Raw genomic sequence first — 13914 nt, 5'->3', positions numbered from 1 at the left:
TTCCCTAGTTGCCCATGACAGCCAAAGTGCATTGTCCATTACAGTACAATCCAAAGCCGATTTATTTTTAAAGTGAGTATTTCCTTGAAAAGGGATATATGGATGTGGATGCAATGTCTGCTTTGGGGGACCTCCTTTTCTTGTTGCTTTTTGAATGTGAAATGTTTACATTTTGATAACAGGATACATGTGGACCCTGGGGCATGGTATATAAGCCACTTTTATAGATAAATAAAGACCAGTGTCTCAGGTCCTATGAACATGCATTTTGGAAATGAGTGTCAATGGTGACCCTCTGCTTGCAGTTTACAAGCAACTTTATTGTGAATCTGTGAGGCTTTCCTGTAGGTATTAGTGAGGTGTGTGTCTTCACTTAAAACCCTAAATTACTTCTTCAACGGGATCCAGTGAAATTGTCCCAACATCTTTAACAAGTCATTTTCCTCAGGCAAGTTTTCAAGATTTAATGATTCAAGATTTCAATCATAATGATCATAGTTTTGATAATGTTCATCTTAAAGATTCCTAAAGCACTTTGTAAAGTAATATGTGAGCTGTGCAGTTATTTCCCACTTGGAAAACTAAGTGTATGTCACGTTAGCAGGAAATGCATTTACTTGCGAAATCTGGTCAATGAAAAATTTGATTCTATGAAGTCTTGGATATGGTAGGTATTGTAAATTTTGCATTGGGTTACAAGGATTAGAAATTTATTCCAATTAAACTCCTTTTTCCTTTAATGCAAAGGATTCCTCATAGCATAAAATCAAGCTGTACAAATCTGGTAAAACTGCACACCCTTCTGCCTTATTAAACTGTGTGTGGAACTTGGAGGACTGATTTTCCTTATCAGGGACCTGAAGGAGGAGAATTCCTTTCTGATAAGTAAGTGAAGCTGCAAAATAACCAGCGCATTATACGTATTTAGAGGCTTTTACCTTGCTTGACTTTAGTTTTCTTTGTTGCTTTGCATTTTCTGAACATGGTTAGTAGCCCTTTCTGTTGAGCGCTTGTTGAGAATCTTGTCTGAATTGAAAGCTTGACAAACAGAATCCTTTCTAGACTCTTTATTGCCCTGAATATGCATTTGCAGACTTCCATTTTGTTGTGTTCACTGTACTTTTCCATATTGACCTTCCCATTGTGGAAAGGCAGCTATGTAAGGCTGGTGGACTGGGGAGCAGGAGCGGTGCGCAGACCAAAGGTCCCTGGCCACCAGGTGCAAGCTTGGTCACTGCACCTCTGTAAGCTCCAAGAAGGGCTGTGTGCTAGGCAAAAATACGTAAGTGCTAGTTGAGAAAGAATGCATCGCACTAAGAGGGAAGAAGACAGACGGGGAAAAGGAGCTACTGAGTGCATCTACACATGCAATTAATGCAAAACAATGAACTCCGGTGCATGTCACACCAAAGGTTATTGCTCCCAGGTACCACATTTATACATGTGCCTGGGACTACAGCATTTTGAGCCAGGTCGGAGCAGCCGCAGCTGGCAGGGGGGTTGGGGTGCTCTGACCTGGCTCAGCATGCTGCAAAGGACTTGGCTGGGGCATGAGGGTGCTGCAGTGTGGGGCTAGCCGTTAGGCCCCAGCCAGCCCTGTCAGCATCTACATGCGAGTTGGTGCGCGCTAAAGAACACTGCTGTAGGATACTACTTGCGTTTATAAGTACTAACCTATGGCAGGGTTCATTAGTTTACTGCAGTCTAACAAGGCTGCACGTGTAGACACTGAGACTTTACTGTGGAGCAAACTCAGCAGCTCTGCAGTAAGTATCTCATATAGATGCCCCCACAAAGTTGGATGAGAAGAACCAGCAGTGAAAAAAAGTAATAATCTAGTAAGATGTGAGCCTGAGAGACATGGGAGTGCTCATAAAAACAGGGAGCTCACAAATGCTTATTGTGTTAATCAGATGCCTAATATCCACCTTCACAAACCGATCTTTGCCCCTGTTGTTTTCTCTGCCAACTCCCAACCTTTGATGGAGACTTAACTATTTAAGTCAGCAACAAAGAGTTTTTCGGTCCTGCTGACCCTAGCGTATTTGGCCAGGCTGTGTCCGAAGCACCATGCAGAAGTGGTGGTCTTTGTGCCTTTCTCAGTGTCATTGTTGGGTGAAATAGTCACTTGAATAGTTGGGCCGTGGAAGCCGTGGCATTCAGCATCAAGTCAGTTTCAGCTCTTGAGATTTGAAAAGCCGCCACTTGGAGTTCATTACACAGCTCTGCTCTACACTCATGCCTTTACATTGTATTGCACAGGAATTCGACAGTCTTTCTGGCTGTGTTACAAGGCCTATTTTTCTGCCTGGTTGCCCAGGTCTCTCTTTATTTCTATTGTGTAGCTTGGTGTCCAGAAATAAAGGATACTTAACATTTAGGAGGGGGGGAAAAAAGAGAGTAATTTGTAAAGAAAAATATTCCCACTGCTTGGAGTTTACAGAGATCTATAGTTAGTCAATTGCTTCACTTTGAGAACGGTATTTATCCTCTTATAACGGATTTAAAATAATAGTGACCTCTTTATCTAGATTGCATTTTTTTCCACCATGTATGAGATATCCAGATATGACTCATGCTTTCAGAAAAAAATACATTTAATGAATTAGGTTGGAAAATGGGCAATTTTTCTTTTTTTTTTTTACAAAAATGTGAAATGCCAAAGATGAAACAGTGTATCCCAGCCTAAGCATCTCCCAAGCATACAGTTGGTCCAGCAAAAAGTATCAATCACAGAACACAGAAGTCTTTGCCTCTTACATGTCTCCTGGACTACCGCAGCTATAACACCTCTTCAACACTATCCATTTTATTATTATTTTTGTAAAATGTGTTGTGTAATTGGAAATATTAACAAAAATATCTACATCATTTTGGAAGAATGATTGACTAATTCTTTTCCTCTTGAAAACTAGGTTTTAGGGGGGGAAAAAAAATGCAGAATGGCTTCAAATGGTCATTCAAATGTAATGGAACGTTTTGAAGAACAAATGCAAGTTTTAATCTATAGAATTTATCTGTTGTCAAGACTCCTTATTTTGATCCTGAAATTATGGCAGCAGGGCCAGTCACAAACTTGTCTCTTCCCATTAGAAGCTACAAAGGGTAGAGAGCAACCATCTGAGTGCTCCCAATTCACTGATGTTGCCTCTCAAGATTTTTTCTTAGCAAATCTGTGGAGAAGGACATACGGCTATCAAGGTACTTCCTCTTTTCTGACACATCCAGGGGAAACCATGATACATTTGTAAGAGCAATGTTTTTAGTTGTTAGTAGTTAATTTTTAGTTGCCTGTTAATGTCTGATATTTTTAATTTTTACTTCATTTTCTTCTAGAATGAAAAAATATTTTGCTACTGCATCACTGCTTTGATGAGTTTCAGATGCCCAACCCAGTGGGGATGACTCCCAGTGAGATCAGTAGTCTTGGGGCCAGGCTCCTAGTTCCTCATGAGTTCAAAGGCGGAAAACACGAGTCTATCCATCATAATAAGACTTCGTTCTGAGGCCCAGAATGCATCCTGTGGATACATCAGCAACAGCAGCTAAGATAACAGCTCTGCAGGCAGTAATTAAGGTGATTAACTGCTCCTGCATATTTCAGACATAGTTTACTGTGTTAAAACCTCCTGCTCATTTTTGTTACTCTCTTCCTTTCCCCAACTTTGCCTTACCCCTTATTTTCTCCACTTAAGTGTATCTTTAAGCCAGGGACTGTCATTTACTCCTTTCGTATGGCACATCAAACACTGGAGCCCCAATCTGGTCGAAGCAAACCCCAATATACAATGATCCTGGTGACACACTTGGGACACCAGCAGTCAAGAAGTTGAGTCACATTTGCTGCACAGAAAGGAAACACACCCACTAGCACCTAACTGCCGCTCTGCAACCCTCCGGGCTTCTAGCTTCACTCTTCCCCTGCCTCTAAATCACGCTTTATTACTATTTTCACAGGAGAAGATTAATGGACTTAAATGGGCACAGGTAATTCTACATTGTTCGGAGTCTCTGCAAATAGCACCTGCTGTAAATTCTTGAGGTCTGGTTATCTCTGCAACACATCTCGGTCTTTAAACAGTTTGTTCAGTGGAAGAGGGGTGTGAAGGGTCAATGTGCCCTAGGAGCTTTTCGAAAGTATCTCTTGCTTTTATGGATGCCAGGCTGCGCTTTGGGAGGTTTGCTTTTATTGAGCAGTTCCTCAAAGAAACCGGACAGAGAGGCAGCTCTCCAAAGGCACATGCCTCCCTCAGTGAGCTCACATTGCTATCACAGGCCTTGCAGAGTCTGGGGGAGTAAAGCCTGCACTAATGGCTGTAGCCATTAACTTTTTCTTTTGTAATTTCCTCTCTCTCAATACACTTGAGTCTCCGCTGAGTTTTGTTCCAATAGCCTGGGGGGGATACGACTTCACCGAGATATAAAACACACACATACAAAAAGGAAAATGCTTGAAAAATTGCAATGACATGGTTGTGTTGGTAGCTTGTGATTTCCTGAAATGAAATTTGCCTAGACAATGCAGGTTGAGCTAGGATACTATATTGTGCAATCACCCTTCTTCACCTAAAAAAGGCTCATCGCAAACGCTACGCACCACCACCACAGCTTCCTCAGGCAACAGCTTTTCAAAACCCAAATAGGGCGATGTAAATATATATGAGCTAATATGGTGGTAAGGGAGGTTAGATCATGCTGGGAAATCAGACAGCAAGTGATGGTTGATGGATGGATGGAAAGGAAAAAAAAAAAAAAAAAAAAATCAGGTGGAAATTTCATATGTCAAAGAACACAGGGTTGGTGCGCAAGTGTGTGTACTCACAAAATCAGATACAAAGTAGAAACAGCTGCTGTTTTAGTCTCTAGAATAAATTTAGTCTCTGATTTAGTCTCTAGAATGGCCGACATCAACACTACCCTCAAAACCTGCCTTTGCACGCAGATTTGTAGATGTGTAAGTCACCAATTAGTTATCCAGGTAGTCAATGCTTGTTTCAGCATGCAAATGTGGTACCTTCATGTATAATTATTTGCAGGTGCAAAACCATGGGCACAGTTTCAAGAGAATGACCCATTGTTTTTATAAACAAAAAACTAAAGAGCCGTGCAATAAATGCTTACAGCTTTTCATTTTGTCCTGCTATTCCCAGATACCTGATTATCTTACAAGTTCACAAACCAGCATTCTTGATTGTTCAGTTTTCATTTTAAATTTACTGTCCCATTCATCTCTTCTCAGTATCAATCATCTTATGCTCCCACTCATGGAACAGTATGAATTTTTCTTTTGCTTACTGGTGCAGTTGGCAGAAATGTAGGCTTAACTTTCACTGTGAGCATAATGGACGCCTACTGTGAAGAAAGAAGCCAAATAGCAGTTTTTATGCTGACAATGGAAAACGAGTAGAACGGCTCATTCTTTAGACTTTCAGTCAGGAACGAGCCTCACAGGCCAATTGCAATGAGTTTGTAAGCTACATGTGGAGGGGACAATGCTTATTTCTACATGCGTGCAGGCTCACACTAATGAGCAAATGCACCGAATCATTCCCACCTGGTAATTTTTTCTTCATATTTCAGTTCCTGAAATTTTAATCCAATCCTCAGAGCATGGCAGACATGAGTTGCTTGAGTATATTATAATGCAAAAGTGCCATTTACCTGCTTCTGGAAGAACTTAACAGCCCTGTACTGCAATTAGAGTAACCTTTTTTAAGATATAAAGAAATTAAATCTGTTAAAAATATTCTCAAACTATAATATTTCAGACTGACATCAGTCAAAGGAACACTGTTGCATAGTTCTTGTTACCTCCATTGTGCATGTCTTAATTTTTTCTGTGGATTCTGTGAATTGGGTCATCTTTTGAGACAATCCAACTTGAATATATCCCTTTCCTCGTTCTGTCTCTAGCAGCTCATGTTCTGTGTCCACATGGAGATATAGGTTGTCTACTTTTGCACTCCCTTCCAATACTGGCTGCAACACCACCAAAAATGTCTCTTTTGAAAACAATCCTGTGTTACATGCCATTGGGCATTAGAGCTGAGAAAGTGTTGGAAAGTCTCAGACCCCATCACACTATTACTACAAGTAGAAGAGATCTGGGGCAAGACTCTGAAATACCAGTGAATCAAGTCTTTCTTCTTAAAATATCAAGAGGCCATTCTGTACAAAAAAAAAAGAGAGAAGCCTTGCTAGGTTAGTCAAGTTCCCTCTAGAACAACTGGCGTAGCTGTCATGATCCTCAGGGACAGCTATTCTGTTTGGACCCTAGGGGCAGGTCTACATATTTCCCTACCACAACGTTGTTACTTCTTTCAGAAGTACTAAAGCATGGCGCAGTAACCACCAATACTGCACTGTACGCATGGCGAATGATTTTTTTTTAGCAGCTACTTCATTGTAGCAGCACACTATAATGCAGGAGTGTGCCGCTACGGTGAACTAGGTGCGTGTTACATGTAGACACGAGGCTACGTCACTGTAATGTGTTGCTATGGTGATGTAGCATCATGTGTAGATGAGCCCTAGATGTCCCTGTGCTATATTGGGAACTCTGATCTCAAAAAAAGCATGGTCTCTGTTGGCACTGGATTTAAAACCCAGATACCTTGTTCCAGGCAGACCCAAAGCCCTCATACTGACCACGACCTCTTCATTCGATAATAGGAGAATTTTATTGATACACAGTAATAGCAGATAAAAGTAATGCAAACAATTCTATATCTACCAATCCCAGGGTTCACAGAGTCAAGGTACTTCTGGCCAGTACACGAGCTTTACTCTGAGTTTCTATCTTGAACGTCAGATGTCAGCAGCCTGGAGGATGGAGACCGAAGCCTATCCTCCCCCCCCCACCCCCCCGCCACCCCAACCACAGTGGGGTGGTTGAGATGGGCTGGTGGTATGCCCTCTGTTTATGATGGCCTCGGGCTCCCCTGTTGGGCATCACTGATTGGTCTCCCTGTGGTCATTATACTATACATGTTCCGTCCTGTCAGCATATTCATTTGTTTTACAAACCCATTACATTCACACATCCTAATTTGGGCATTTCCAGTGTCCTCCCATTTACCAAAACTGGAAATCCCTAGAGCTCTGCAGTTGGGCACTGTGACCTGGTGCCAATGCTGCAGAATCCTTTCTCTCTGTTGTGGAACAGTGCGGTGCATGTTTTCAGTTCCCCAGCCTGTGTGTCTGCTTTCCTGTGTCAGACATAGTGGGCCTTGAAGAAACTTTGCCACAAACAGGCTTTTAGAAATCAATTAACCCTTGTTGCTGCCCTGGACCATTGGTCTAATGCATATCTACTTTACCTACAAGCCAGTTCCCAAAAGCAAACCTCTAAATGCCATTTTCTAACCACAAAGGGGTAGACACTAACTTTTTAATGTGTACCATTTTGCTGCTGTTTGGTTAATAAATGCTGGCTGAAGGAGGATGGTGGCTCTTTGGTGGCAAGGATAATGCATAGACATGTAGGGATACACTCATCTCAGCACACGAGCATCATAAAGCAACACGTTGTCCAAAATATTTTAGCTTATTACTTGTAGAATGATGAATCCAGACCCTCTTCAACATGCATTTTGAGACAGGTAGCATTGCCTGAAAAAGGACCCTGATAAGATGATGTGGACTTAACAAGACACGAATTGCCACTTTTATGAGGGTGTTCCTTCCACCCTTGTGGCACTTTGGAATAGGAAATGGATGCAAATGACTAATACAATTTAATGGGAATTTCTTTTTGCACATAAGGACAAGAACTCATTATCATGGTCATCTTCATATTCTTGTTGTACATAGCAGCTGTAGTAGAGCCAGCACATTTTGGTCAATAGCTTCATTTATTATAAAGTAATAAATTAGGAATATTTTTCCCTTGACAGTAAATTTTATGCCAAGATTTGATGTAGCTTAAAGCAAGTTGTCAATTAGGCTACTTAAATTAATTTTTGGCAGCAGTTAATTGGAGCCTAGAGTCTTTTGTCTTTAAACAGCTAATCCTAAACAAGAAAATACAATGATTAAATGTTTCTTAAGCAATATTATTCACAGAATTTAAAATATAGCATTTAATTAAGATTTGGACTTGGTATTTTTAATTTAATCTCCCGAAAATAGATTACCACCATAACTCTGATCACACACTGTCTTACTGCAGAGCCCTGGTCTGAGACCTTCCAACACTTGCTCAGCTGTATTGCCCAATGGCATATAACACAGGATTGTTTTCTAAAGAGACATTTTTGGCCCTCTCTCAAAAACCATGCATTCACCTTTGCAGCTGCAGCTGCCAAAAAACTGTGGGCGGGGCTCCTGGGATAACATTTCCAATTTAAAAAGTGTGACTCAGACTCAATGCAGGGGATGGGACAGCTTCTACTAAAAAAGAAGCTGGCACAGACTCCACAAGGCACGGTCTGGGTGGCCTGCAATTTATTCTTCAAGCTACTTCAACTGCTAATGTCAAACCATTAGCAGTTCTGGGCATGGGTAGGGCAGTTAGGAGGTTCCTGTCCTTTAAGCAGCCTCCACTTTGAGGAACTGAAAACTGCCCTTGTCCCATAGAAATACTTGGGGCATGGATTGGGATGGCTGTGAAGGACTAAATCCTCCCTTGTGATTCAGCAGTGCTGCTCCTCCCCAACCTCCAACAGCCTTGCTTCTGCCATATACATGTCAAAGGAAGCTTTGACTTGGAGTTCACTGGCAGTAGGATCAAAACCTGGGATAGGAGGGTGCCACTTTCAGAGTCAGAGATTCATATGGCTCCAACCGTTTACATTAAAACAATGATTACAGTAGACTAACAGTAGAACTGTGGACCAATGCCATCTGCCCAGTAATTAAGAGCTCATACAAATGAGTCATAAAGGGTTCCGATACACTGGAAATCCATCCAGAAATCCAGAATGTTGAAGCAGATTCAATTAATCGAGTCTGCCAGAGCACTCCAGCACACTGTGGTGTCACGTGAATCAGCATCCCACGCTGAAAGATGGTGGTGGGGCACTTTGAACTAAAGCTCAAATGAGCTTTTGTTCAAAACACTCCACCACCATTTTTTCAGTGCAGGGATGCTGATATATGTGACAATCAGGTGCTTTTTTATTTAGTGCAGCTCGCTAATTAAAGCACCCCACCACATACTTCCCGGAGCACGTGTAAAAATGCTCAAAGTTGGTAAAAAAAAACAAACCCCAAAAACCCGAGAATTCACACTTCTGATGGTTTTTCCTCATTTATCTTTCAACAGCAAGGTTTTTATTTATATTGATTTAGTTTAGGTTAGTTTCTTCTGTTTTCCAGCCACCTCTCATCTGTTGATAAATATTCTAAATAAATAAAAAGTTTCAGGAAACCTTCCCCACATTAAAATTGGCTTCCTAACAGAAGACTGAGTTCAAGAACAGGAAACCCCACCTGTAGTTGGAATAAAATAAACACACCCTTCCAAACAAAACCAACCAACCAAACAAAAAAAAAAAAATACAGGTTAATAAATTCTCTCTTGTTTTCATTATTGAGAGTTGCTATAGCTGGGAAAAGAAGTAAGGAATATAACACCACAAGAACTCATTCCTTTGTTCCAGCTACACACTGCAAATCATAAATTACATTTAAGGTTGCAAAACCAGTCAATTGACTGGTCAGATATTTTCAACTGACTAGTCAATTAACTGCATATTTTTTGACCCGTCCAAGATTACAGCAATTTTACAAAAAAATCCTATGTTTCTTGCAGTTGTCTTGAAAGAAATATGATTTTTTTAAAAACACATTTAATGGAAAATGTGTTCTTTTCCTGTGTATTATTTGGACCCGTTGGCATTTTTTTTAAAGCATTTTCGACCCATATTTGACCAGTCAAGTAACCGAACTTTATTTGAGTGGTCAAATACCCAACCCTAATTGCATTAAGCTTACTATAGGATCGGCAATCCAGTCTTCCTGCATGAAGTTATTTATTTACACAGAAGCAACTACAGTACAGTATAGACATATCTGAGCTAGCTTTAAACAAACTAGTACCAACCCAGTTGCAGCACCATAGTTCAGTGTGGGCCAAATGTCTGAACATATACCCTGCTTCTTGGGGGAAATTTGCAATTCACACTAAGCTCTGCATTGCTGAGTTTAGATGCTTCTAGGACCTGAGATAGCTAATTCTACATGGTAGCACAGCAACTGCAGTGGAGACAAGGTCTAAACCAAGGGCGGCCAACCTGTGGCACATATGCCACAAGTAGTGTGGGCACTCTCTGTGTATGGCACACAGAACATAAAGGGAGGGGACAGGCAACAAAGTGGCAGATAGGGCAGGAATCAAAGCGGAAGTGGAAGGGGATCGGAATGACAATTTGAGCTATACCTGCCAAAAAGGTTGGACCCACTACTCTAAAGACACAGAGAGTAATTATAAGCTTAATGAAGAAATTACTGGTGAGGATCTTTTAACTGTGTTATAAAGGAGTCAGAAAGGATGATCATAGCAGTTCTTGCTATGAGTCTATCAAATTAGCTTGTAAGAAAAAAAAAAAATTAAAAGCACAAACAAGATGTGTATTTCCCAATATGCAGACCTTGCTTTCCAGGGCTCCTCTCTCCACCTTTTTTCCCCTCAAGAAAATGTAGATCAGAGATCATTTATGTTTCACATCTAATGTATATTTGAAAGGCCATAGGGGAGAAAGCTACTTGGACAACCAAGACAAAGATGGTTAGATGATGTAGTATTAGACCTACAGAAGTTAAATGTGGACAACTGGAGGACAAAGGCACACAACAGATGGGAGTGGATTAAAATAGTGGAGATAGCCAAGGGCCTCTAGGGCCCATGTTGCTGTTGTATTTGAAAATCTTTGGGACAGAGGCCTATCACTGTGTGTTTTAAGCATGACCCACTCCTAGATAATTATAATAGTGGACCATCAGGGGTGTCAGTAGAAATGAGGGAATTCCGTACTGCTAAAACTCTCCAGACTTTTATGCAATGGGAGCCTTCGTGGATCACCACTCATAGCCACTAAAGTAGCCAGCCACATTGGAAAGGAACACTTGACATTTTCATTCCCCTACCCTCTCTCAAACCATACTCACTCACAGACCAGTGAAGGGGATGGTTATTACAACACTAATTCACACTAACATCAAGACAAATCTGTAGTGTTATAGGATCCAAAGACTTGCTGAGAATTCACAGCTCTCACTCATGAAGCCATGGGAAAGAGATCCTTGTAACTGTAAGGCTAAGTACAGACAGTCAAAAAGCCTGAGGCTTAATTGATTCAGTCTTTGCAGGTTAGTCTAAGATGCATAGATTAACTTGAAATAGAAGTGAACAAACATCTACCTTTGACTCAGGAAATGCAGCCACATGCCTACAGCAGCTCAAGCCAAAAGCTGGGGGTTCTAGAGCATGGGTCTTTGACTGCGTGTTGACTTCTTCTTCCTGCTGTCCCCTGAGGTCTCTGGGATTTGCAGTCCAGACTTACAGAAACAGGACTCTGCAGGGTTGCTCATGACTTCCTCTTCCTGCTTCCAGGTGCCTCTGGGATTTGTAGTCCACAGTAGCAGCCAGCGGTAAGTTTGAGCAGGTGAAGGGGTGTTTAATCCCCAGACCCCAGCTGGGATTTGCCTATCATCCCCAGCTGTGCTTGCCCCCCACCCCCTTGTCAGCCAGCCCTCGCTGCTCCAGCGGGGCCAGCCCTGGTTTCTGGAGCAGACAGCTCAGCCCAGGGCTGCAAAATGCTGGAGGACTCTGATTTAACTTAAACCAAGAAGGGTCTGGGACAGAAGTTCTATAAACCAGTTTGACCCAAATTAGTTAAGTCTGATACTACATTCAACCAGGTTTATCTTAAACCAGTTTCAGCCATTTTGAAACTGGTTTACATGCACTGAACTTCTGTTCTGTTACAGGTTTAAACTAGTTCCTGATCACTTAAACCAGTTTATGTGTAACTTCTGTCCCTAGCCTTAAGGGTACTTGGAGGCAGCTCTAAAAAGCATTTCAAGATTACATCCTATAGTGGGTAAGAAATCTGTAACTGGTTGTACACCAATGCACCAAACACTTCAGCTTCAAGGCAGCACTTACGTTGAAGGTAACCTGGAGGCAAAAATGACTAGAAGCAAAGGAAATTGACCAGTCTGTTTTCATTGGCCAAGCTAAACAAAATGCAGAGCAATAACTGCAATGCATTAAAAACAATTTCACTGAAACTGTGATTTTTTTTTTTTTGATGATTGGACTTTTACTGAAAACCCAGCGACTGAGAAGATGGTTAAGAAAACTAAAATGAAGCATCAAGAACAAATGCTTAACCATTGGTGATAGCTAAAGAAAAGATTTAACTAGTTAAATTAAAAACAGATGTATTAAATTAAAACACATAAATTATTGAGGCTGATATTACTATAAATTTTAGTGATGAAAATACATCACTCAGGACTTTAAGGGAGATTTTTCAAGGTTACGTATTTTAGTACTTTCTGTTATTGAACAAAGTGTCACCTGAAGACATTTCTAGGAAGAATGTAGGAGGTAAAATATATCAGAATACTGTGATATGATTCAACTGTGATTGCTGCTTTCACTGGGTTGATGGGGAGTTTGGTAGACACTTATTTGTACAATTTCTAGTATGTTTTCACGGTTTGATCATACAGCCCTTACTCTCACATGTAATTCATTTTATTTCCAGCTGGAAATATATTCCACATATTTTGTATGGGGACAACACAACTAGAACAAGGAACATCTGAAAATTGATTGAATTGCTTAGGTAGTGATTATGAATTGCTCATGATTCCTACTGTATCATATTGCAGGCTGCTTAGCGTCTTTCAAAACCTGGCTTAGTTTGGATCTATTTCCACAAAGATGGCCAACTAAGGAAAAGTTGCTATAAGCTGGGAAGTGTATCAGAAAAAAGTATCAGAATAAACAGTAAAAGGGATCCTTTTATAGCTCATTACATTAATAGATCAAAATTTACCTCCAGTTGCGTGTTAGACTTTCAAGTAAACAGATTATCAAGACTGGTTGAAAATTATATACATGCCAATGAAAGAAATACACTGATATGATATGATATGATATGATATGATATGATATGATATGATATGAAACCCCATCGGACCAAAAGGAAGTTCATTGAACGAGGGTGTTTGCTATGATAGGGTTAGTCAATTTGCTGCATTGAAATAATGAAAAAAATTGGTTCCTGCTGTTGGGATCATTAAAAGCAGGGGATTATTATAAACCAGGCTTATTATAATGAGGTTTTACTTTGTGTGTGTGTGTGTGTGTGTGCGCGCGCATATACACACACACACAAATATATATATATATATACACGCACACACATACACACACACAAATATAGCATTTGGATAAAAAATTAGTGGACAAAGATAGCATGTACAAATATGTGCTTGTGTGCATGTCTGTGAATGCATATGCATGTGCATACACACAGGTATGTGAGATATGCTCTTTTCCCTAACTACATACAGAGGGAAACAAATCTCGCTAAGGCACTCCAACTTTTCATCTGTGTATATATAGCTATTTGTGTGCAAACATCTTTAATTCTATTTCTTAAAAAAAAACAAAACACATTTTCAGATTTTTCTTTAATGACCACCCAACATTTAAATTTATTTTTGCTGTACCTAGTGAATCATGTTTCATTTAGGAGTTTACTAGATACAGATGAAGTAATGCTTAAGGAAAGAAAAAAGAAAGTCAGACTCATAAACGTATCTTGTAAATAACTTCTTTCTGATGTTTCTTTGAATTCTGCTTGTATTACTGTTTACTATTGTGATATAATGTAAGAGTTTGGCAGCCTCAACTAGGGGCTAACCAAAGGTGGAAAGGTGTTAAAAGATAGGGAT

Source organism: Alligator sinensis, unplaced genomic scaffold (assembly GCF_000455745.1).
Source record: "Alligator sinensis unplaced genomic scaffold, ASM45574v1 scaffold527_1, whole genome shotgun sequence".
Lineage (NCBI taxonomy): Eukaryota > Metazoa > Chordata > Crocodylia > Alligatoridae > Alligator > Alligator sinensis.
This window is presented reverse-complemented; position numbering follows the sequence as displayed.